Source organism: Bos javanicus, chromosome 4, assembly GCF_032452875.1.
Source record: "Bos javanicus breed banteng chromosome 4, ARS-OSU_banteng_1.0, whole genome shotgun sequence".
Classification (NCBI taxonomy): domain Eukaryota; kingdom Metazoa; phylum Chordata; class Mammalia; order Artiodactyla; family Bovidae; genus Bos; species Bos javanicus.
The window spans coordinates 18,558,874-18,583,881 of record NC_083871.1 but is presented as its reverse complement, the minus strand read 5'-3'; positions in this window follow the sequence as shown (position 1 = coordinate 18,583,881).

Below are 25,008 nucleotides of genomic sequence, written 5' to 3'. Positions count from 1 at the left end.
TCATGTATGGATGTGAGAGTTGGACTGTGAAGAAGGCTGAGAGCCAAAGAATTGATGCTTTTGAACTGTGGTGTTGGAGAAGACTCTTGAGAGTCCCTTGGACTGCAAGGAGATCCAACTAGTCCATTCTGAAGGAGATCAGCCCTGGGATTTCTTTGGAGGGAATGATGCTAAAGCTGAAACTCCAGCACTTTGGCCACCTGATGAGAAGAGTTGACTCATTGGAAAAGACTCTGATGCTGGGAGGGATTGAGGGCAGGAGGAGAAGGGGACGACAGAGGATGAGATGCTGGATGGCATCAGTGACTCGATGGACGTGAGTCTGAGTGAACTCCGGGAGTTGGTGATGGACAGGGAGGCCTGGCGTGCTGCGATTCATGGGGTGTCAAAGAGTCGGACACGACTGAGTGACTGAATTGAACTGAAATTAATTCTAGACCCACTATTAACACCGTCTCCTGTAACAAACCTAGAGAAAAGTATTTGGGAAAGAAAAACAGCTAAATCTGTGCTCATCAGTAATAAATCTACCCTTCTAGTCAACACAGGCAACTCAAGTTTTGATGGATGTGTGTGTGTGTGTGTGTGAGAGAGAGAGAGAGTCGCTCAGTGGTGTCTGACTCTTTGTGACCACGTGGACTGTAGCCTGCCAGGCTCCTCTGTCCATGGGATTCTCCAGACAAGAATGATGCATTTCTATCAAATCCTCCCAGAAATATCTTCCAGCAGCTCCACTTTGTCTTGTAGCTTTATTCTTTTCTAGTGTTTGCTACATTTTATACAATGTCTTTCATAGTATCTTCCTTCTTCTGGGGCTGAATGATACATGTCAAAATGTAAATTTTTGTCTGTGTGTGTGCTAATCAAATGGTCCAACCTCTCTCTTTTTGCTCATAGACTCTGGTTTTTGGTGTGGGAGTCCTTATTCTGCTTCTGTTGCTGCTGCTGCTAAGTCGCTTCAGTCGTGTCTGACTCTTTGCGATCCCACAGACGGCAGCCCACCAGGCTCTGCTGTCCCTGGGATTCTCCAGGCAAGAACACTGGAGTGGGTTGCCATTTCCTTCTCCAATGCATGAAAGTGAAAAGTGGAAGTGAAGTCGCTCAGTAAGTGTCTGACTCTTCGTGACCCCATGGACTGCAGCCCACCAGGCTCCTCCATCCATGGGATTTTCCAGGCAAGAGTACTGGAGTGGGGTGCCGTTGCCTTCTCCGGTCCTCATTCTAAACCTCACTTTATTTTTTCATTTAAAATTTTCTTTCTAAAGCAAATATTAACCACTTTTCCCACTTTAGTTTTTATTAAATATGAGAAATGGATTCTCCTACAAAGTTGGCCAACTGTTGGTATTATCTGCCATATACACATCAACGTACTATGGTAGAAAGTTCACTTCAGAGCCAAAGAGGTTCAGATGGAAGTTTGGCTATCCCTCCCTCTCTTTAATTAAATATGAAGATAGCAACAAATATTTGACAGCTCTTCTGAAGATTAAATGAATATAATGCCTGGGATATTTCCTGACATATTGGCACTTGATGGTTATTAATGCCTGTCATTCGTATTAAGCAACAGTGGGGCAGACTTCTATGATCAGAGAACAATGCAGCATAGCACTGTGGGTACATTTTTCTCTGAGAGGGAACAACTTTTCTCTGCACAAGGCACAATTCTTTCTGTGCAAAGATTGGTGTCTTGCCTCTCATAGTCTTTTATAAAGTGTGTACACATATCAGGTTCTTGGAGGGCAAAAAGAGGAATTTTGCTAGAAATCTTGGACTTGATCATAGGAAAATGCATTTTCCCACTGAGGAAAATAAAAACGCATTACATAGTACAGAGGTCCTTTAAATTTCAGAGGTTAGAAGGCTGAGGTTGGTAAACACTGAAATCGCACTTCTCCCACCAGGAAGCCAGTTTGTTACAGTTTCTCTCATGTGCCTTAAAACTAGAATTTCCAAAACTAGGGCATTCTTCACCTTTTACATTAAAACCCCTGGTTAAGCAATTCTTATATGTGCATTAATTTGAACCATCATAAGGCTTTTCAGGTATCCAAATGCATATTTAGTGTGTTTTCTCTCAAAACAAAATGTGCTAATCATTTAAAGAAGATTGCTGTAAAAAGAAAGTCACAAGCTCATGAAAAGGTGCTAGTTATACAAATAAAGTTTTCATATAAAATTAGCCTATGTTACTTATAAATGTATTGAAAACACTACTAATTGAGATGTTCATATTTGCTTGATGAAAGTCTTATTAAGTGCATATTTCTGTAAGGGCTTGACATAAGATATACACTCTTTTAAGACTGACGTATTCTGGAGTTGAGCTGTAGGAGTTGCTTGTATATTTTTGAGATTAGTTGTTTGTCGGTTGCTTCATTTGCTATTATTTTCTCCCATTCTGAAGGCTGTCTTTTCACCTTGCTAATAGTTTCCTTTGATGTGCAGAAGCTTTTAAGGTTAATTAGGTCCCATTTGTTTATTTTTGCTTTTATTTCCAATATTCTGGGAGGTGGGTCATAGAGGATCCTGCTGTGATGTATGTCGGAGAGTGTTTTGCCTATGTTCTCCTCTAGGAGTTTTATAGTTTCTGGTCTTACATTTAGATCTTTAATCCATTTTGAGTTTATTTTTGTGTATGGTGTTAGAAAGTGGTCCAGTTTCATTCTTTTACAAGTGGTTGACCAGATTTCCCAGCACCACTTGTTAAAGAGATTGTCTTTAATCCATTGTATATTCTTGCCTCCTTTGTCGAAGATAAGGTGTCCATATGTGCGTGGATTTATCTCTGGGCTTTCTATTTTATTCCATTGATCAATATTTCTGTCTTTGTGCCAGTACCATACTGTCTTGATAACTGTGGCTTTGTAGTAGAGCCTTATAAACGACCCAATCAAAAAATGGGCCAAAGAACTAAATAGACATTTCTCCAAAAAAGACATACAGATGGCTAACAAACACATGAAAAGATGCTCAACATCACTCATTATCAGAGAAATGCAAATCAAAACCACTATGAGGTACCATTTCACACCAGTCAGAATGGCTGCGATCCAAAAGTCTACAAATAATAAATGCTGGAGAGGGTGTGGAGAAAAGGGAACCCTCTTACACTGTTGGTGGGAATGCAAACTAGTCCAGCCACTATGGAGAACAGTGTGGAGATTCCTTAAAAAACTGGAAATAGAACTGCCTTATGATCCAGCAACCCCACTGCTGGGCATACACACTGAGAAAACCAGAAGGGAAAGAAACACGTGTACCCCAATGTTCATCGCAGCACTGTTTATAATAGCCAAGACATGGAAGCAACCTAGATGTCCATCAGCAGATGAATGGATAAGAAAGCTGTGGTACATATACACAATGGAGTATTACTCAGCCATTAAAAAGAATACATTTGAATCAGTTCTAATGAGGTGGATGAAACTGGAGCCTATTATACAGAGTGAAGTAAGCCAGAAGGAAAAACATAAATACAGTATACTAACGCATATATATGGAATTTAGAAAGATGGTAACAATAACCCGGTGTACGAGACAGCAAAAGAGACACTGATGTATAGAACGGTCTTATGGACTCTGTGGGAGAGGGAGAGGGTGGGAAGATTTGGGAGAATGGCAATGAAACATGTAAAGTATCATGTGGGAAACGAGTTGCCAGTCCAGGTTCGATGCATGATGCTGGATGCTTGGGGCTGGTGCACTGGGACGGCCCAGAGGGATGGTATGGGGAGGGAGGAGGGAGGAGGGTTCGGGATGGGGAACACATGTATACCTGTGGCGGATTCATTTTGATATTTGGCAAAACTAATACAATTATGTAAAGTTTAAAAATAAAATAAAATTGGAGAAAAAAAAAAAAAAAGACTGACGTATTTTAGTACCATATTGCCTTTTACAATGGCAAAACAGTAAATGAATCCCTCAATTGTTCTTTTAACATATTTTCACCCATTGTTTTCTTCTCATTTATTAGAAAGCCCATCTTTACGCCATTGATGTGAGATGCTGTCTTTATCCTATACAAAATTGCCATACCCTATCAATCTAAGTTTATGCCAAAGCTGCCCAACCTGCAATTCTATAATTTAAACATATGCTTAAGTCCCTGGGCACGTAAAAGAAAGGAAAAGTGAGAGGGAAGATTATTGAAATAAGTATAAGCCACGTGGGAGAACTATATTCCTCTTAGTAGCTACTCCTGTGTATGTGGTTGGTGATAAGTTGTAAAACTGGAATTCAGGTACAAAATATACTTTGATTTTTTTTTTTTGGTAATTCTTTCCTTTTATAAAATAATAAAAAGTAAATACAAACCTAAACAGTGTGTTGAAAAGCAGAGACAACACTTTGCCAACAAAGGTCAGTATTGTCAAAGTTATGGTTTTTCCAGTAATCATGTTCTGATGTGAGAGTTGGGCCATAAAGAAGGCTGAGCACCAAAGAATGGATGCTTTCAAATTGTAATTCTGGAGAAGACTTTTGAGAGTCACTTGGACAGCAGGACATCAAACCAGTCAATCCTAAAGGAAACTAACCCTGAATATTCATTGAAGGGACTGATGCTAAAGCTGTAGCTCCAGTCTTTGGCCATCTGATGCAAAGACCTGATTTACTGGAAAAGACCCTGAAGTTGGGAAAGATTGAAGACAAAAGGAGAAGGGGCAGCAGAGAATGAGATCATTAAATAGCATCACCGACTGAATGGACATAAATCTGAGCATACTCCAGGAGCTAGTGAAGGACAGGGAAGCCTGGCATGCTGCAGTCTATGGGGTCACAAAGAGACGGACACAACTTAGCAACTGAACAACAACAACAACAAATACAATATAACAATGTTTATATTTTTAATTTTTAATGTGGCTATACAGGTGATTCAGAGAAGGCAATGGCGCCCCACTCCAGTACTCTTGCCTGGAAAATCCCATGGACAGAGGAGCCTGGTAGGCTCCAGTCCATGGGGTCGCTAAGAGTTGGGCACGACTGAGCTACTTCACTTTCACTTTTCACTTTCATGCATTGGAGAAGGAAATGGCAACCCACTCCAGTATTCTTGCCTGGAGAATCCCAGGGACAGAGGAGCCTGGTGGGCTGCCGTCTATGGGATCGCACAGAGTTGGACATGACTGAAGCGACTTAGCAGCAGCAGCAGCATACAGGTGATTATTTTATTAATTTTAGAACTTTTAGGATTTTAAAATAAAAATTTTCAAAATGAAAACAAAATTTGAAAAGAAAGAGCAGAAATCTAACCTTTACCCAAAACAGAAGAAAAGGAGGAATGGAATTGGGAGAATAGATTCCTTGCCAGAAATCTGTGCTTATGTAGATAGGGACCTTTAAGAAATGTGTACTTTAACTTCTGAATCTTAAAAACTGTTGTCTAGCTGTGTTGCTGGACCAGGTCACTTGTTGCTTTTAAGGTGCTAATGCTAACGGGACCAGAAAAGCTGAGAGTAGGAACATAGCAGGGGTTTGAATTTGGAGTCTGCCACTACCTGCTGTGTGACCTTGATTCAGACTTCTCTAGTTATTTTATAACCTATATTGTAGAAATGGTAGAAAATATATTAGAAAAAAACTGCTTTTGAAAACATAGCCTAGAACCTGGTGTGCAGTAAACATCTAGATAAACATTAAAATGTGTTATAATTATTCTTCACAACGTTTTACCACCTGAATCTAATGCTAAAATTTTAAAGTGAGGAAGTCAGATTCATTTTTGTGCTTGTCTTGGTGATGGTCCTGATGTAATTATGTGATTTTTCTTCTATCCCCAATGCTACCCCCACATAGTTTGATAGCACAAAAACATGGTGTTAATTTTAAAAATGCAATTTTTACATTCAACAGGAGACTACTACTATTTCTATTTCACCCGATGCTTAGAAAATTAACCAAGGAAAAGCAATAAACTTTCATTGTTATGAGAGACCTTAGTGTTTTGTACTTTTGTTGGCAGCAGTCCTTACATTTATTTCTCTGTAGACAAAATTATATACAACTTAGAATGGTCCTATGAATACCCATTGGAGAAGGCAATGGCAACCCGCTCCAGTACTCTTGCCTGGAAAATCCCATGGACGGAGGAGCCGGAAAGGCTGCAGTCCATGGGGTCGCTAAGAGTCAAACACGACAGAGTGACTTCACTTTCACTTTTCACTTTCATGCATTGGAGAAAGAAATGGCAACCCACTCCAGTGTTCTTGCCTGGAGAATCCCAGGGATGGGGGAGCCTGATGGGCTGCCATCTATGGGATGTATGTAATCCATGATGAGGCTAATATTTTTCTAGATAGATGACATTTATATGGTCACCACCATCAGACATTTTTAAGATGTCTTATTAATATAAAAAGCATTTTCTGTATGACCTTAGGAAGAAGTTTTAAAAATTTTAATATTGGTATCAAATATTAGATGTAATCAATTAAATTTTAAGTAATTGCAATTTAACATATTTGAACTAAAAATATTGACTTATTAGCTATTTCTTTAATATTTGAAACACATTTAGGGTTTATGAACTGTGATGTTTGCAATTTCAAAGAGGAGGAATCCCAAAAGGAAAAGTTCAAGCAGACTGTCAGTCAATAAACCATTTGTAAACTTTAAGAAAAATATGTGTACATTGTCTCTCTTCATATCCAAAAAAGCAGCATACACTTAGGAATAGCATACTTAAGTTTTAATTATACTTCAGGTGTAGGGCAGGCTTCCCAGGTGACACTAGTGGTAAAGAACCAGCCTCTCAGTGCAGGAGATATAAGAGATGCAGGTCCAGTCCTTGAGTTGGGAGTATCCCCTGGATCCACTCCAGTATTCTTGTCTGGAGAATCCCATGGACAGAGGAGCCTGGTGGGCTCCCATCCATGGAGTTACAAAGGGTCAGACACAACTGAAGTGACTTACTACACAACACAGATACATAGGTGTAGTGAGAAGAGGAAAAATAATTGTTAGAAGTAGTTTAAGGAAAATTTAGTTGCATGAAAGAAACATTTTGTGATCTTCCCCATCAATGAAATGATTGTGTGTGCTCGGTTTCTCAGTCGTGTCTGACTATTTGCTACCCCTTGGACTCTAGCCCACTAGAATCCTCTGTCCATGGGATTTTCCCTGCAAGAATACTGGAGTGGGTTACCATTTCCTCCTCCAGGGGATCTTCCCAACCCAGGGGTCGAACTTACATCTCCGCTTCTTCTGCACTGCAGGTGATTCTTTACCTGCTGAGGCACCAGGAAAACCTGTAAGCACTGTTAGTGAATAATCACTGTTTTTACACAGCACACAAAATATATTTATATTCAAACAGCATCTGTGCTCTCTTTTGATTTTACTGAGAAAGAGCACATAGCACACTTCATATGAGAATTTGTTCATGATGATGTTTAGATTTTGTTCAGTAATGCTTATAATGCTCTGAAATTTTCAGGGAATGAGAATTTTCAATTTTTAATATTTTAAAGCTATGCTCTTATTAAGCAACCCAAAGCAGGAGCAGAGAGAGTGGTAATAAGGTAATGAAAAAATTACAAAAGGCTGAGGGAAATCCCATGGACAGAGGAGCCTGGTGGGCCACAGTCAATGGGTTTGCAGAGTTGGACAAGAGTTAGTGACTAAGCAACAAAAAATATTAAAGCTAAGAATACTAAAGACATTATTTTTACACATATTGTATGTCAGGACTAGGGATATGCAGTTTATAGTTTATAAACCTATACACAAAAGTCATCATATAAATAATTTTTGCAAGATATTTGACAGTGTTATTCATGATGAGAATTTTTTGGAAAAATGTCATTTATCTTTCCCTCCAAAGGCAACATTTTCTCAGTTGAATTTTGCATACTTTGAAAAAGACAATATTTCAGTACCAAAACATTTGGTACTTCAAGTACCAAATCATCTGCTTACAATTAAGAACATATTCTGTGTAGATACTGATAAAATTTTATTACAAAGATACTTATAAAAGCCTTCTGTTTGGAGAAAATTACATTTTGTTAAAACCACACATTAGTGTTATTTAAACACTGTTGTAGAAATTGCCTTGTAAAATGTAAGAACTGTGTACTGCCTAATGTATAAAACCATTTCTTTAAATGAATTCAGTGTGATGTATTGAGAAATAATCACCTGAAGATTATTTGAGCATATTCAAGTAGCCCCTTTCCTTTTCTCAAGTGCACACGGAACTTTCTCCAGGATAGATCACATCCTGGGCCATAAATCTAGCCTTGGTAAATTAAAAAAAAATTAAAATCATTCCAAGCATATTTTCTGATCACAATGTAGTAAGATTAGATGTCAACTATAGGGAACAAACTATTAAAAATACAAACATATGAAGGATAAACATCATGCTTCTGAAAAACCAAACAATCATAGATGAAATAAAAAATAAATCAAAATATGCATAGAAATGAATGAAAATGAAAACACAACAACCCAAAACCTATGGGGTTCAATAAAAAAGCAGTGCTAAGGGGGAGGTTCATAGCAATACAAGCTTACCTAAAGAAACAAGAGATAAATCAAATAAGTAACCTAACTCTACACTTAAAGCAACTAGAAAAAGAAGAAATGAATAACACCAGGGTAATAAAAGGAAATAAATCATAAAAATTAGGGCAGAAATAAATGAAAAAGAAATAAAGGAGACCATAGCAAAAATCAACAAAGCTAAAAGCTGGTTCTTTGAGAAGATAAATAAAATAGACAAACCATTAGCCAGACTCATCAAGAAAAAAAGGGAGAAGAATTAAATCAACAAAATTAGAAATGGAAATGGAGAAATCACAGGAGACAACACAGAAATACAGAGGATCATAAGAGACTACTATCAGCAACTATATGCCAATAAAATAGACAATTTGGAAGAAATGGATAAATTCTTAGAAAAGTATAACTTTCCAAACCTGGAATTCAAAATTCCAAAACTGACAAATTCAAAACTTTCCAAAACTGGAATTCAAAATTCAAAATTCCAAAATTGACAAATTCAACATCCATTTATGATTAAAAACCCTCCAGAAAGCAGGCATGGAAGGAACATACCTCTACATAATAAAAGCCATATATGATAAACCCACAGCAAACATTATTCTCAATGGTGAAAAATTGAAAGTATTTCCCCTAAAGTCAGGAACAAGACAAGGGTTTCCACTCTCACTACTACTATTCAACATAGTTTTGGAAGTTTTGGCCACAGCAATCAGAGAAGAAAAATAAATAAAAGAATCCAGATTGGAAAAAAAGATGTAAAACTCTCACTGTTTGCAGATGACATGATCCTCTACATAGAAAACCCTAAAGACTCCACCAGAAAATACTAGAGCTAATCAATGAATATAGTAAAGTTGCAGAATATAAAATTAACACACAGAAATTCCTTGCATTCCTATACACTAACAATGAGAAAATAGAAAGAGAAATTAAGGAAACAATTCCATTCACCATTGCAATGAAAAGAATAAAATACTTAGGAATAAATCTACCTAAAGAAACAAAAGACCTATATATAGAAAATTATAAAACACTGGTGAAAGAAATCAAAGAGGACACTAATAGATGGAGAAATATACCATGTTCATAGATCGGAAGAATCAATATAGTGAAAATGAGTATAATACACAAAACAAACTGTAGTTCAATTCAATCCCTAGAAAGCTACAAATGGTTATTTTTCAGAAAACTAGAACAAATAATTTCACAATTTGTATGGAAATACAAAAAAACCTCGAATAGCCAAAGCAATCTTGAGAAAGAAGAATGGAACTGGAGGAATCAACCTGCGTGACTTCAGACTATACTATAGAGCTACAGTCATCAAGACAGTATGGTACTGGCACAAAGACAGAAATATAGATCAATGGAACAAAATAGAAAGCCCAGAGTTAAATCCATGCACCCATGGACACCTTATCTTTGACAAAGGAGGCGAGAATATACAATGGATTAAAGACAATCTCTTTAAAAAGTGGTGCTGGGAAAACTGTTCAACTCCCTGTAAAAGAATGAAACTAGAACACTTTCTAACACCATACACAAAAATAAACTCAAAATGGATTAAAGATCTAAATGTAAGACCAGAAACTATAAAACTCCTAGAGGAGAACATAGGCAAAACACTCTCTGACATAAATTACAGCAGGATCCTCTGTGACCCACCTCCCAGAGTAATGGAAATAAAAGCAAAAACAAACAAATGGGGCCTAATTAAACTTAAAAGCTTTTGCACAACAAAGGAAACTATAAGCAAGGTGAAAAGACAACCTTCAGAATGGGAGAAAATAATAGCAAATGAAGCAACTGACAAACAACTAATCTCAAAAATATACAAGCAGTTCCTGCAACTCAATTCTAGAAAAATAAATGACCCATTCAAAAAACGGGCCAAAGAACTAAACAGACATTTTCCAAAGAAGACATGCAGATGGCTAACAAACACATGAAAAAATGCTCAACATCACTCATTATCAGAGAAATGCAAATCAAAACCACAATGAGGTATCATCTCACACCAGTCAGAATGGCTGCTATCCAAAAGCCTACAAATAATAAATTCTGGAGAGGGTGTGGAAAAAAGGGAACCCACTTACACTGTTGGTGGGAATGCAAACTAGTATAGCCACTATGGAGAACAGTGTGGAGATTCCTTAAAAAACTGGAAATAGAACTGCCATATGACCCAGAAATCCCACTGCTGGGGATACACACTGAGGAAACCAGAATTGAAAAAGACACATGTACCCCATTGTTCATCACAGCATTGTTTACAATAGCCAGGACATGGAAGCAACCTAGATGTCCACTGGCAGATGAATGGATAAGAAAGCTGTGGTACATATACACAATGGAATATTACTCAGCTATTGAAAAGAATGCGTTTGAATCAGTTCTGATGAGATGGATGAAACTGGAGCCTATTATATAGACTGATGTAAGTCAGGAAGAAAAACACCAATACAATATATTAACCCATACATATGGAATTTAGAAAGATGGTAGTGATGACCCTATATGCGAGACAGCAAAAGAGACACAGATGTAAAAATAGACTTTTGGACTCTGTGGTAGAAGGCGATGGTGGGATGATCTGAGATAATAGCAATGAAACATGTATATTATCATATGTGAAATAGATCACCAGTCCAGGTTTGGTGCCTGAGACAGGTGCTCAGGGCTGGTGCACTGGGATGACCCTGAGGGATGGAACGGGGAGGGAGGCGAGAAGGGTTTCCGGATGGGGAACACATGTATACCCATGGCTGATTCATGTGAATGTATGGCAAAAACCAGTACAGTATTGTCAAGTAATTAGCCTCCAATTAAAATTAAAAAAGAAAGTAGCCCCTTTCTGTGATATACTTAAAATACATTATTTGAGTTCAAATATAACTCTTACTATTCTAACGTTTAAAAGTAGATGGGTTATAAATCATTGCATATGGCAACTGTTCATCAAAATTTTTCTAGATTTTCACTAATTGATGTTTCTTACAGTATAATTTGTCACTTATTGTTTTGAAATATACAAGGAATTTGAAGAAATCAATCTTGTTGATAAATTGCCCTTAAATTTTAAAGTATTAAAATCAGTCTTCCTTCGAGGTTACTATTTGTACCACTGAAAAGAATATTATCTTAATTTAATGGCATAAAATGTTCTATAAAGACATCCTTGATAAACAAAAATATTTGGTTCATCCTAGCTAATAAGGGATCCCTAGGATGCATAAGTCTATTTTCCCCAAACTCTTTGTGAATTTCCTTTTCTAGCAGCTTCAAGGGCAATTGTAGGTGTGCCAAAAAGCACTGAGCCACAGCACATCCTTGATGAATTTCACAAGTCCATCCTCTCTTAAACAAGTGTAATTCAGGTTTAATTTCTTGACATGAAGCAACATTACAACATCCTTGGAGTAATTTTTAGGTGTTATGTCAATTAGAAAGCTTAGGGTCACTGATTATATAGCTAGATGTTACTAATTACAAAACCTTCCAATGGTAATTAAAAATCTATTATAATTAATGACAAAACGTTAAAAGGAGTCAGTTATCTCAGCAGTTGAGCATTTTACATAAATTAGTACACTATACTTTCCATTACCAATCTAAAAGGATTAAAAATCATCTTGTGGAAAGATACTATGGTTGTATTTAATGAAAAGTAAATGGAGAAAAGAAGCCAGTGTCTAAATAATTCAGAGCCCTTGTTATTAAACCTTCTCTGAAATATTCAGGTATTTAGAACAGTTATCAATATAGATACACATTGATACACATTCTATTTAGTTCTTATTTTCGATCTATAAATGCAAATTTTTATTTGCCAGTTTGAGTCATTTAAATTAATATGTATGTTTGCTTAATTAAGAAACCCATTCTTTCATTTACATTTTATTTATCTGTACTTCCTCTCAGCAGTCCTCAGGGCCACATAATTTCTATATAATATGGGTAAAGTTCTTTCAAAAGTTATAATTAAAAAAATAAATGAAACAATTATTTAGTAGTAATAAGACAGATCTAATACACATGCCCTATGAAACTAGCAAAGAGACACATGGACTCCATTAAAGAAAAATTGCATTAAATTGAATAATAAGGAAGGAATAATAGTTGAAAAATAAGGAAGACTTTATTCATGACTGTTTAAATAGAGACAAGAGGTTGAACTCATCCTTGTTGAAACAAAAAATGAGAGTTTTAATCACAAAGTGAACTTGTAGAAAAGCACAGGAAGACTTGAGGGGGTGGTTTACTGGTGCCCAGGTTTTTGAGAAGAACATTCTAGGTTGTAAAATTAGCAAGAGGTTGGGAGAGGATTTACATCTCAAAGGAGCAGAGAAATAGTTTTTAATTGCAAGTATTTCTAAGTAAATAACCCAAGAAAAGGGATGTCAGGGATGTAGAGTTAGCTGCAGAGCATTAAAGATTAGTCAAGCTGGAGAACTGTAAGCCTACCTTTGTCAACTCTGAATAGTCATAACATTCTTCTAACTTAAATAATGTTTGAGCTTCTTTATATCTGAAGCAGACAGTAAATTTCTTATGATAGTGAATCAGCAGTCTTTCAGGTAATTTATAAACTTTAAACATAGACTCAATTTTTGACAATCACATATGTGTCATTTTTTGGAAATGAAAGTCATTAGTCTAATAAATTACTATTTCCAAATGAACAATTCAACCAAAAGTAACCAGAAAATGTATGAATACTATAATAGAGAAGTTTTTTTTTTATTTGTTTCCTTTGTTTTTCCTGAGATTAGTATACATTATTGATAAAAATAATAGTTGCATTTTCAGACATAAAACAGTATGAAATAGTAAATGGATCTTAATTGCCATAATTGTTTTTCTATTAATAGAGGTAAAGCACAGAGAGCAAGAAAATTTTCAGTTGAAAATTAAACTCTCAAGATTGGTTTTCTACCTCTAATATATTCAGTGCTTCTCTCATTTCTCTGTTCAATGGTTCAGTTGTGATGTAGTATTTGTGGTGAAGGTATGAGTAACCTTGTCTATCATATCAATAATTTATATAAATAGAGGTCTTGAATTCAATGACAATATCATTAATATTTTTATATATCATCATAAAGAAAATATTCAGAATAAACATAAGCAATGTGAGCTTTTTATAGGTGGATAGTTACAAGACAATTATGCTTGAAAATCACACACCTGATCATTTTTGTTTTCTCTTAAGTCAAGCCACTTCTCATTTTTTCATACTGCTTTGTCTATTGACATAAAATGTGCTATTTAAACACAGCATCAGGAAATTATTCCTGAAATGAAACAACATGATCTCCACTCAAGCACAGCAAGAAAACATGATTGATATCCTATAATGCTTCTTGCGAGCAAAGGTCAGAATGAGAAATAAGTACGAAGTTGTTAGAGAAAGAGAAAAACTATAACAAAAGAAAAAATACATGTTAACAAAATTTCATTAGAAGTTTCATGCAAAAATCACAAGGTTGCCAGACCAAACTGATACTTAGCAAATTTCTAATGTTTAATATTAATTTTGTTGCCAAAGTTATTTGTTAAAATTATAATGATGTTAGGATATTTAGATTTATATAAGGAAATTTTTCAGTATTTTGAAAATCAAAGATCAAAAAGAAAGTTGTTCAGTCATGTCTGACTCTTTAAAACCCTATGGACTGCAGCACACCAGCCTTCTTTGTCTTTCACTATGTCCCAGAGTTTGCTCAATCTCATGTCCATTGAGTCAGTGATGCCATTCAACCATCTTGTCCTCTGTCATCCCCTTTTCCTCCTGCCTTAAATCTTTCCCAGCATCAGTGTCTTTTCCAATGAGTCAGCTCTTACAATGCTCAAAGGGAACCAAATTATCTTGGCCTTCATATTATAAGATTTTTATTTTAAGGAAGTTTCTTTTTAAGCTGGCCCTTTAGCCACTTTTGGAGAAGGAAATGGTAAGCCACTCCAATATTCTTGCCTAGAGGATTCTATGGATAGAGGAGCCCAGCAGGCTACAATCCAGGGGATTGCAAGAGTCGGATACGACTGGGCAACTTTCACTTTCACTAGCCACTTTTAGTAACAGTCATGTTTATTGATTATACTATGGTTAATCATCCTCTTGTACCATTTAAGAAAAGCATTATAATCAATGCTTTAGATGGTCTTTTCAAGGAAAACTTGTACATGTAAAAACACATAAAGAATATTCATTCTGATGTATGGTAGAAGCCAACAAAACATTGTGAAGCAAACACACACACAGATACACACACACACATACATAGGAGATGATCAACAACAAACTGAAATTACCTAACATTTATTAATCATAATTGACCTCATTTTTTCTCTTTGTATTAACTAAAAGAGTTACAATTGTTTTTCAAATTCACTGTAATTATCAGCACAATTCAGGAATTTTACCTTATCTAAAATACCTAAGATAGAGACCAAAGTTGTATTTCTTCTTCAAGCATGCCTTTCTCAAGCATCTTTATGGAAAACATTTAAAAAAATATTCATGAAACTATTTTCTCCAAAGTAAATCTAATAGTCTAGAGAGGAAGTATAGTTAAAACAGTAATTTCCCAACTATGATGAGTTAGAATCATTAGAGGAATGTTCATAATTCTCAGTTCCCAGTTTGTACACAATACTAATTAAATTAGAAAGTCTGAGGGTAGGCATGAAACATTGTACTTTTTAAAGATCCTCAGGTGGATTAAACATGTAAAGTATGTAGGGAAACTTTATGTAAAGTATGAAAACCATTGAGTTGAAAGGTATTTAGCCTGGTATCAGGAAAATAACCATATTCCCAAACATTTAATCGTAGCATAATTTGTGGGGCTTCCCTGGTGGCTCAGACAGCAAGGAATCTGCTTGCTATGCTGGAGACCCAGGTTCGATCCCTGCGTCAGGAATTTCCCCTGGAGAAGGAAATGGCAACCCACTCCAATATCATTTCACAGCACATTTTTTTAGTATGAAATTATAAGCTGAGTGACTAATGGACAGGGATGCTACTAAAGGTTTTAATGAAATAACTGGGATGGAGTTAAAGTTCACTTTAACTCTGAGTTCTTGATAAGCCATTGAATTTTGTCAGTTTTTAGGTTTACAAACAGCTCTTAGAGACTATTGCATATTGACTATGCAAAACTCTATCCAGATTCTCCTCCAAATACTTTTCCTTTTACATAAAAATTTGGTCAGCAAAAGCACATTAAACTTGCTTATTCTGTTGTGATTTGTCTTGTTACATAAACTTCTCTTTAAGAATATAGTAAATAGAATCCTAGGTTTTGACAAGTTATAAAACTGGGAGAAGAATTTAAAAATAACCAGATTCATTCACCATGTTTCAGGAGGTAAGACTGTAAAATGACCTAAGTTTTCAGACATTGCACTTCAAAATTTTTACCCATAAAGTGATCTAACTGGATATAGGAAAAGTATTAGTAAAAGGTATAGCACAAAGTCAACAGTAGAACTTAAAGTTTGTGTGCATGCCTGCATGCTAAGTCAGTCCTGTCGTGTCCAACTATTTGCGACGCTATGGACTATGTACAGCCAGGCTCCTCTGTCCATAGGATGCTCCAGGTAAGAACACTGGAGTGGACTGCCAGGTTCACCTCCAGGAGATCGAACCCACATATGTCTCCTGCCTTGGCAGATGGGTTCTTTATCACCAGTGCCACTTGGGAAGCCCAAAGTTCATGTGCTCCATCTTAAAAATGAGACACCATATTGGCTGGTGTGTCCTAAAGTAACAAATCTGAGATTTTCCTATCAAGTGTATTGAAATTGATCTTTAAATTTTATATGAACACCACCATACAATGATTGTGTTTATTGCATTATTGTTTTCATCAGCACAGGGCAATTGCTAATCTAAAATCTTACTGACTTACCAAGATATAGTTTATTTATGGGGATTTTGAGGACATGGAGTAATGTGGCAGAGGTAATGTCTGTGTTTCTCTGTGCTGTGTTTCAGACTCAATTCTTTCCATCCCATGGCTTCTTCATCTATCAGGGATTTCCTGTCCTCCCTGGATCCTCTGCTTCCAGCTGTGAGATAAAAAAAAAAAAAATATCCTCTGTTTAGAGGCTATTTAGAGGTTGATGGATAAGTATTAAATGCTGCCATTTCCAGAAGTGTCATAGGCTCTTCTGACTGCTTTCTATTGGTCAGAACTTGGCCATATTATCTCACTTTGCTGTAAAGCCACTGTTGTTGAAAAAATTAAGAGGGAGAGAGAAAAAAGCATGATTTCTGTTATCTTCATCAAACATCCTTTTATTTCTATCCACAAAATCCTCAAAACCTTTCTCCAAGGAAGTCAGTACAAAGTCATACATATATACCGTATCAAAGTCTAAGAACTTCAGACAATATAACATACTGTCCATTGTTTTCCTCAATTCTTGGCTTAGCCCTGAAGTATCTTTGTATCCTTAAATCCTTGCTTATGGTCTTTAGTGTGGATATCATTTTGCTTGATTTTTTCTGTCTGCTTCTTATAGAAGCAAGCTTAAATTTCCAAAGTTTTTACTAGGACTGAACAAAGGCAATAAAATTTCCTACAGTATTCAATTCAGTTCGGTCTCTCAGTCGTGTCCGACTCTTTGCGACCCCATGGATCGCAGCACACCAGACCTCCCTGTCCATCACCAACTCCCAGAGTTTACTCAAACTCATGTCCATCGAGTTGGTGATGCCATCCAGCCATCTGATCCTCTGTCGTCCCCTTCTCCTCCTGCCCCCAATCTCTCCCGCATCAGAGTCTTTTCCAATGAGTCAACTCTTTGCATGAGGTGGCCAAAGTACTGGAGTTTCAGCCTCAGCATCAGTCCTTCCAATGAACACCCAGAACTGATCTCCTTCAGAATGGACTGGTTGGCTCTCCTTGCAGTCCAAGGGACTCTCAAGAGTCTTCTCCAACAACACAGTTCAAGAGCATCAGTTCTTCAATGCTCGGCTTTCTTCACAGTCCAACTCTCACATCCATACATGACTACTGGAAAAACCATAGCCTAAAGTAAGAAGGCTCTCTTATCTCTCTTTGCCATTCTTTGGAACACTGTGTTCAGATGAGTGTATCTTTTCATTTCTCCTTTGCCTTAGGAATTAAACTGAGATGAGACAAATTAAAAGGAAAAATCCAGCAAAAGTTAAGTAACAGGTATACATGGGAAAGACCTAGGAAAACTGTAACTTGCAAAATACCTGAAGCCCTCTCCTTAAATTCTATCTTCAGCTAAAGACAAGAGAGGATATTGAAGGCAGTGGTTTGGGACTTCAAAGGGGAGAAAGGCAATTCACATACAGTTGGAGAAGCAAATGTTTGGTAAACCAATGCTCACTGGACCTGGTAGAGACTATAGGACACAGTGTGGACTCTGATCTCTATCTCTGATCTCTTTCTCAGCTGTCTTTCTCATCATATCTAACCCATATTCTTTTACAGCTCTATTTTGGGAGCAAACCCTCTACCAAACTAAATTCTTTCAGGAAGTTAGAGAAAAGATCCAAGGTTTTTCATAAATTTTTTTGGCCCTAATGTTTCAACTTTAAATAATCCTCATGCCAAAGAGACATTCTGGGGTGGCAAATTTTGCCCTCTTAATTCTTTTTCAATTATTCTCTATCTCAAATTATCATTTTAACTAAGGATAAAATAATATATATGTCAGTCTATTTTTCTTTAATATAATCATTAAAACAACCATGTATGCAATCTTTATTGGCATAGGTCTGAACTTAGATTGGCCAGATAAAATACAGGATGCCCAGGTAAATTTGAATTTCAATGAAAAACAAATAAATTTTACCAAAAATTCCCCCAAATTTCATGGGGGCAGATTTATGTGAAAAAGATAATCATTGTTTTCTGAAATTCAAATTTTACTGCGTATCCTATAGTATTATTTGCTAAATTTATTAATGCTGGCCTGAATATTTCAGTTATTATTATTATTGTAAGGTCTGTTCAGTGATATCAATATGAATTATGGAAAGTGTAAATATCATATATTTTCCCTCAGTTACCTTCAAACAAACAACCACTGCTACAAGCCAAAGTATGAAGTTTCAGCTACTATCTACTATGTAAATTTATGTGTGCTGGAAGCTTTATTTGTAACTAATCTTTAGTGTTATTTTAGATTTGGTGTTTTAATAAATTTCAGTACAAACTCCTTAAAATAATATTGTGCCACTTTGATTTCATTTCAATATATGAGTTCTGCTTTGTTAGGGGGAAAAGTTTCAGAGAACTGCAAATTATCAGACTTTAACATAAATTAAGAACCAACAGCACCTTCTCAGATCTTCAAACCAAGAGCTTCCCATAAAGTGGTGCTCAGGAGATTGGATTGCTTCTGAATGCTCTTTCAGTGATTTTTATATTTTAATAAAACTGTTCATTATACTTAACTTCTTGTATTGAAGCCATTAGATATTTATATGAAATAGCATATCATTATCTTAGTTGCATTCTGAACCATTTGGGATGCTTTTAGGTTAGGGTGATATTTTTTCCCCATCTTAATTTTGCACACACTAGTGCCTGTGTGCCTTTTCAGCTTTGTTTGCATCTTTAGGTTCTTTATCCTATTTCTCAAATTTATTGTGCTAAAGAGGCTAATAAACAAGTATAGCTAGTTTTTGGATAACAAATATGGTATCCAGTCCTATCACTTCATGTCTTTGACTAACCTCAAAGACAGTAATTTCAAAAATTTACTGTATTGAGAAGCAGATAGAAATTGATATCACAGTTACTTCCTCTCTGTCTGTCTCTCATTCACTTTATCTCTATCCTCAGTTCAGTTCAGTAACTCAGTCGTGTCTAACTCTTTGCAACCCCATTAATCGCAGCACACCAGGCCTCCCTGTCCATCACCAACTCCCGGGGTTTACCCAAACTTATGTCCATTGAGTCGGTGATGTCATCCAGCCATCTCATCCTCTGTCATCCCCTTCTCCTCCTGCCCCCAATCCTCCCAGCATCAGAGTCTTTTCCAATGAGTCAACTCTTCGCATGAGGTGGCCAAAGTACTGGAGTTTCAGCTTTAGCATCATTCCTTCCAAAGAAATCCCAGGGCTGATCTCCTTCAGAACAGACTGGTTGGATCTCCTTGCAGTCCAAGGGATTCTCAAGAGTCTTCTCCAACACCACAGTTCAAAAGCATCAATTATTTTTCACAGAGCTAGAACAAATAATTTCACAGTTTGTATGGAAATACAAAAAACCTCGAATAGCCAAAGCAATCTTGAGAAAGAAGGATGAAACTGGAGGAATCAACCTGCCTGACTTCAGGCTCTTCTACAAAGCCACAGTCATCAAGGCAGTATGGTACTAGAACAAAGACAGAAATATAGATCAATGGAACAAAATAGAAAGCCAAAAGATAAATCCACACACCTATGGACACCTTTGACAAAGGAGGCAAGAATACACAACGGAGAAAAGACAATCTCTTTAACAGTGGTGCTGGGAAAACTGGTCAACCACTTGCAAAAGAATGAAATTCGAACGCTTTCTAGCACCATACACCAAAATAAACTCAAAATGGATTAAAGATCTAAATGTAAGACAAGAAACTATAAAATTGCTAGAGGAGAACACAGGCAAAACACTCTCCGACATAAACCACAGCAGGATCCTCTATGACCCACCTCCCAGAATATTGGAAATAAAAGCAAAAATAAACAAATGGGACCTAATTAAAATTAAAAAGCTTTTGCACAACAAAGGAAACTATAAGCAAGGTGAAAAGACAGCCTTCAGAGTGGGGGAAAATAACAGCAAATGAAACAATTGACAAACAACTAATCTCAAAAATATACAAGCAACTCCTACAGCTCAATTCCAGAAAAATAAATGACCCAATCAAAAAATGGGCCAAAGAACTAAATAGACATTTCTCCAAAGAAGACATACAGATGGCTAACAAACACATGAAAAGATGCTCAACATCACTCATTATCAGAGAAATGCAAATCAAAACCACAATGAGGTACCATTTCATGCCAGTCAGAATTGCTGCGATCCAAAAGTTAACAAGCAATAAATGCTGGAGAGGATGTGGAGAAAAGGGAACCCTCTTACACTGTTGGTGGGAATGCAAACTAGTACAGCCACTATGGAGAACACTGTGGATATTCCTTAAAAAACTGGAAATAGAACTGCCTTAAGACCCAGCAATCCCACTGCTGGGCATACACACTGAGGAAACCAGAATTGAAAGAGACACGTGTACCTCAATGATCATCACAGCGCTGTTTATAAGAGTCAGGACATGGAAGCAACCTAGATGTCCATCAGCAGATGAATGGATAAAGCTGTGGTACATACACACAATGGAATATTACTCAGCCATTAAAAAGAATGCATTTTAATCAGTTCTAATGAGGTGGATGAAACTGGAGCCTATTTTACAGAGTGAAGTAAGCCAGAAAGAAAAACACCAATACAGTATACTAACACAATTATATGGAATTTAGAAAGATGGTAATGATAACCCTGTATGCGAGACAGCAAAAGAGACACAGATGTATAGAACAGTATTTTGGACTCTGTGGGAGAGGGAGAGGGTGGGATGATTTGGGAGAATGGCATTGAAACATGTATAGTATCATATAAGAAATGAATCGCCAGTCTAGTTTCAATGCAGGATACAGGATGCTTGGGGCTGGTACACTGGGCTGACCCAGAGGGATGGTATGACACTGGATGACCTCAACCTCTGGATGACCCAGAGGTGGGAGGGGGTTCAGGATGGGGAGCACATGTACACCCGTGGCAGATTCATGTTGATGTATGGCAAAACCAATACAATATTGTAAAGAAATTATCCTCCAATTAAAATAAATAAATTTAATAAAAAAATAAAAACTCAAAAAAAAAAAAAGACATTAATCTTTGACACTCAGCTTTCTTCACAGTCCAACTCTCACATCCATACATGACCACAGGAAAAACCATAGCCTTGACTAGACAGACCTTGTTGGCAAAGTAATGTCTCTGCTTTTTAATATGCTACCTGGGCTGGTCATAACCTTCCTTCCAAGGAGTAAGTGTCTTTTATTTTCATGGCTGCACTTACCATCTGCAGTGATTTTGGAGCCCCCAAAATAAAGTCTGACACTGTTTCCACTGTTTCCCCATTTATTTGCCATGAAGTGATGGGACCGAATGCCATGATCTTAGTTTTCTGAATATTGAGCTTTAAGCCAACATTTTCACTCTCCTCTTTCACTTTCATCAAGAGGCTTTTTAGTTCCTCTTCATTTTCTGCCATAAGGGTGGTGTCATCTGCATATCTGAGGTTATTGGTATTTCTCCCGGCAATCTTGATTCCAGCTTGTGCTTCTTCCAGCCCAGTGTTTCTCATGATGTACTCTGCATATAAGTTAAATAAGCAGGGTGACAATATACAGCCTTGATGTGCTCCTTTTCCTATATGGAACCAGTCTGTTGTTCCATGTCCAGTTCTAACTGTTGCTTCCTGACCTGCATACAGATTTCTCAAGAGGCAGGTCAGGTGGTCTAGTATTCCCATCTCTTTCAGAATTCTCCACAGTTTATTGTGATCCACACAGTCAAAGGCTTTGGCATAGTCAATAAAGCAGAAATAGATGTTTTTCTGGAACTCTCTTGCTTGTTTGATGATCCAGCGGATGTTGACAATTTGATCTCTGGTTCTTCTGTCTTTTCTAAAACCAGCTTGAACATCTCATAGTTCACCATTCATGTATTGGTGAAGCCTGGCTTGGAGAATTTTGAGCATTACTTTACTAGCATGTGAGATGAGTGCAATTGTGCGGTAGTTTGAGCATTCTTTGGCATCTTTTCTTTGAGATTGGCATGAAAACTGACCTTTTCAAGTCCTGTGGCCACTGCTGAGTTTTCCAAATTTGCTGGTATATTAAGTGTAGCACTTTCACAGCATCATCTTTTAGGATTTGAAATAGCTCAACTGGAATTCCATTACCTCCACTAGCTTTGTTCGTAGTGATGTTTTCTAAGGCCCACTTGACTTCACATTCCAGGATGTCTGGCTCTAGATGAGTGATCACAGCATCATGATTATCTGGGTCATGAAGATCTTTTTTGTTCAGTTTTTCTGTGTATTCTTGCCACCTCTTCTTAATATCTTCTGTTTCTATTATGTCCATACCATTTCTATCCTTTATTGAGCTCATCTTTGCATGAAATGTTCCTTTGATATCTCTAATTTTCTTTAAGAGGTCTTTAGTCGTTCCCATTCTATTGTTTTCCTCTATTTTTTGCACTGATCACTGAGGAAGGCTTTCTTATCTCTCCTTGTTATTCTTTGAAACTCTGCATTCATTGGGTGTATCTTTCCTTTTCTCCTTTGCTTTTTGCTTCTCTTCTTTTCACAGCTATTTGTAAGCCCTCCTCGGACAGCCAATTTGCTTTTTTGCATTTCTTTTCCTTGGGGATGGTCTTGATCCCTGTCTCCTATACAATTTCACTAACCTCCGTCCAATTCATCAGGCACTCTATCAGATCTAGTTCCTTAAATCTATTTCTCACTTCACTGTGTAATCATAAGGGATTTGATTTAGGTCATACCTGAATGGTCTAGTGGTTTTCTCTACTTTCTTCAATTTAAGTCTGAATTTGGCAATAAGGAGTTCATGATCTGAGCCACAGTCCATTCCTGGTCTCTTTTTTGCTGACTGTATACAGCTTCTCCCATCTTTGGCCACAAAGAATATAATCAATCTGATTTTGGTGTTGGCCATCTGGTGATGCCCATGTGTAGAGTCTTCTCTTCTGTTGTTGGAAGAGGGTGTTTGCTATCACTAGTGCATTCTCTTGGCAAAACTCTATTAGCATTTGCCCTGCTTCATTCTGTACTCCAAGACAAAATCTGCCTGTTACTCCAGGTGTTTCTTGACTTCCTACTTTTGCATTCCAGTCCCCTATGATGAAAAGGATATCTTTTTTTAGGTCTTAGTTCTAGAAAGTCTTCTAGGTCTTCATAGAACTGTTCAACTTCAGCTTCTTCAGCATTACTGGTCGGGGCAGAGACTTGGATTACCATGATATTGAATCGTTTGCCTTGGAAATGAACAGAGATCATTCTGTCATTTTTGAAATTGCATCCAATTACTGCATTGCAGTGGCTCAGAGATTAAAGTGCTTGCCTCCAATGTGGGAGACCCCGGTTCGATCCCTGGGTCAGGAAGATCCCCTGGAGAAGGAAATGGTAACCCACAGTAGTATTCTTGCCTGGAGAATCCCATGGACGGAGAAGCCTGGTAGACTACAGTCCATGGGGTCCAAAAAATCGGACACGACTGAGCGACTTCACTTTCACTTTTCACTTTTACTGCATTTCAGACTCTTTTGTTGACTATGATGGCTACTCCATTTCTTCTAAGGGATTCTTGCCCACAGTAGTAGATAAAATGGTCATCTGAGTTAAATTCACCCATTCTAGTGCATTTTAGTTCACTGATTCCTAACATGTCGATGTTCACTCTTGCCATCTCCTGTTTGACTTGATTCATGGATTTAATATTCCAGGGTCCTATGCAATATTGCTCTTTACAGCATCGGACCTTTCTTCTATGGCCAGTCACATCCACAGTTGGGTGTTATTTTTTGGCTTTGGCTCTGTCTCTTCATTTTTTATTTTTATTTTTTTGCAGTTATTTTTCAGAAATATTGTGTTGTAGGCTAATCAATACACAGTAAATCCTCAGTAATTTTGTTGAGTGAATAAATAAAAGAAAGTAGCTCAAACCTACTACAAGATGCAGTAGATTGTGGATGTGGCAGGCCAGGGCTAAGAAGTTTTCTCTTTTGAGAGCTAAGCCTTGTGTAGTATGAGTAGAAGCATAAAAAAGACTAAGACTACTATTACAGTAAGAAAGGTAAGAAATGAGGACCTTTTCTATTGAATCAATCTTGAGGCTACTCCCTTAATCTCTTTGCACAAGAGAAACGGAAGCAAAAGCCACCAGTGGCATATCTAGTGGAGCAGTATTTGTATCCAGTAGTGCTGGGTCCTTAGGGTCACTGAGAGCAGTTAGTTATCACTGATACAGCAAACATAAAAACCATAGTATATAGAACATATTACATATATGGCCATAGAATATAGAAAATGAATGTTCTGCACAATAGGATAGCCATAGTGTGTATAATATAAAATATAGCTGTAGCCTATAGGATATATCTGGAGAAGGCAATGGCACCCCACTTCAGTACTCCTGCCTGGAAAATCCCATGGACCGAGGAGCCTGGTAGGCTGCAGTCCATGGGTTGCTACGAGTCGGATATGACTGAGCGACTTCACTTTCTTTTTTTTTTTTTTAATTTTTAAATTAATTTTATTTTATTTTTAAACTTTACATAATTGTATTAGTTTTGCAAATATCAAAATGAATCTGCCACAGGTATACATGTGTTCCCCATCCTGAACCCTCCTCCCTCCTCCCTCCCC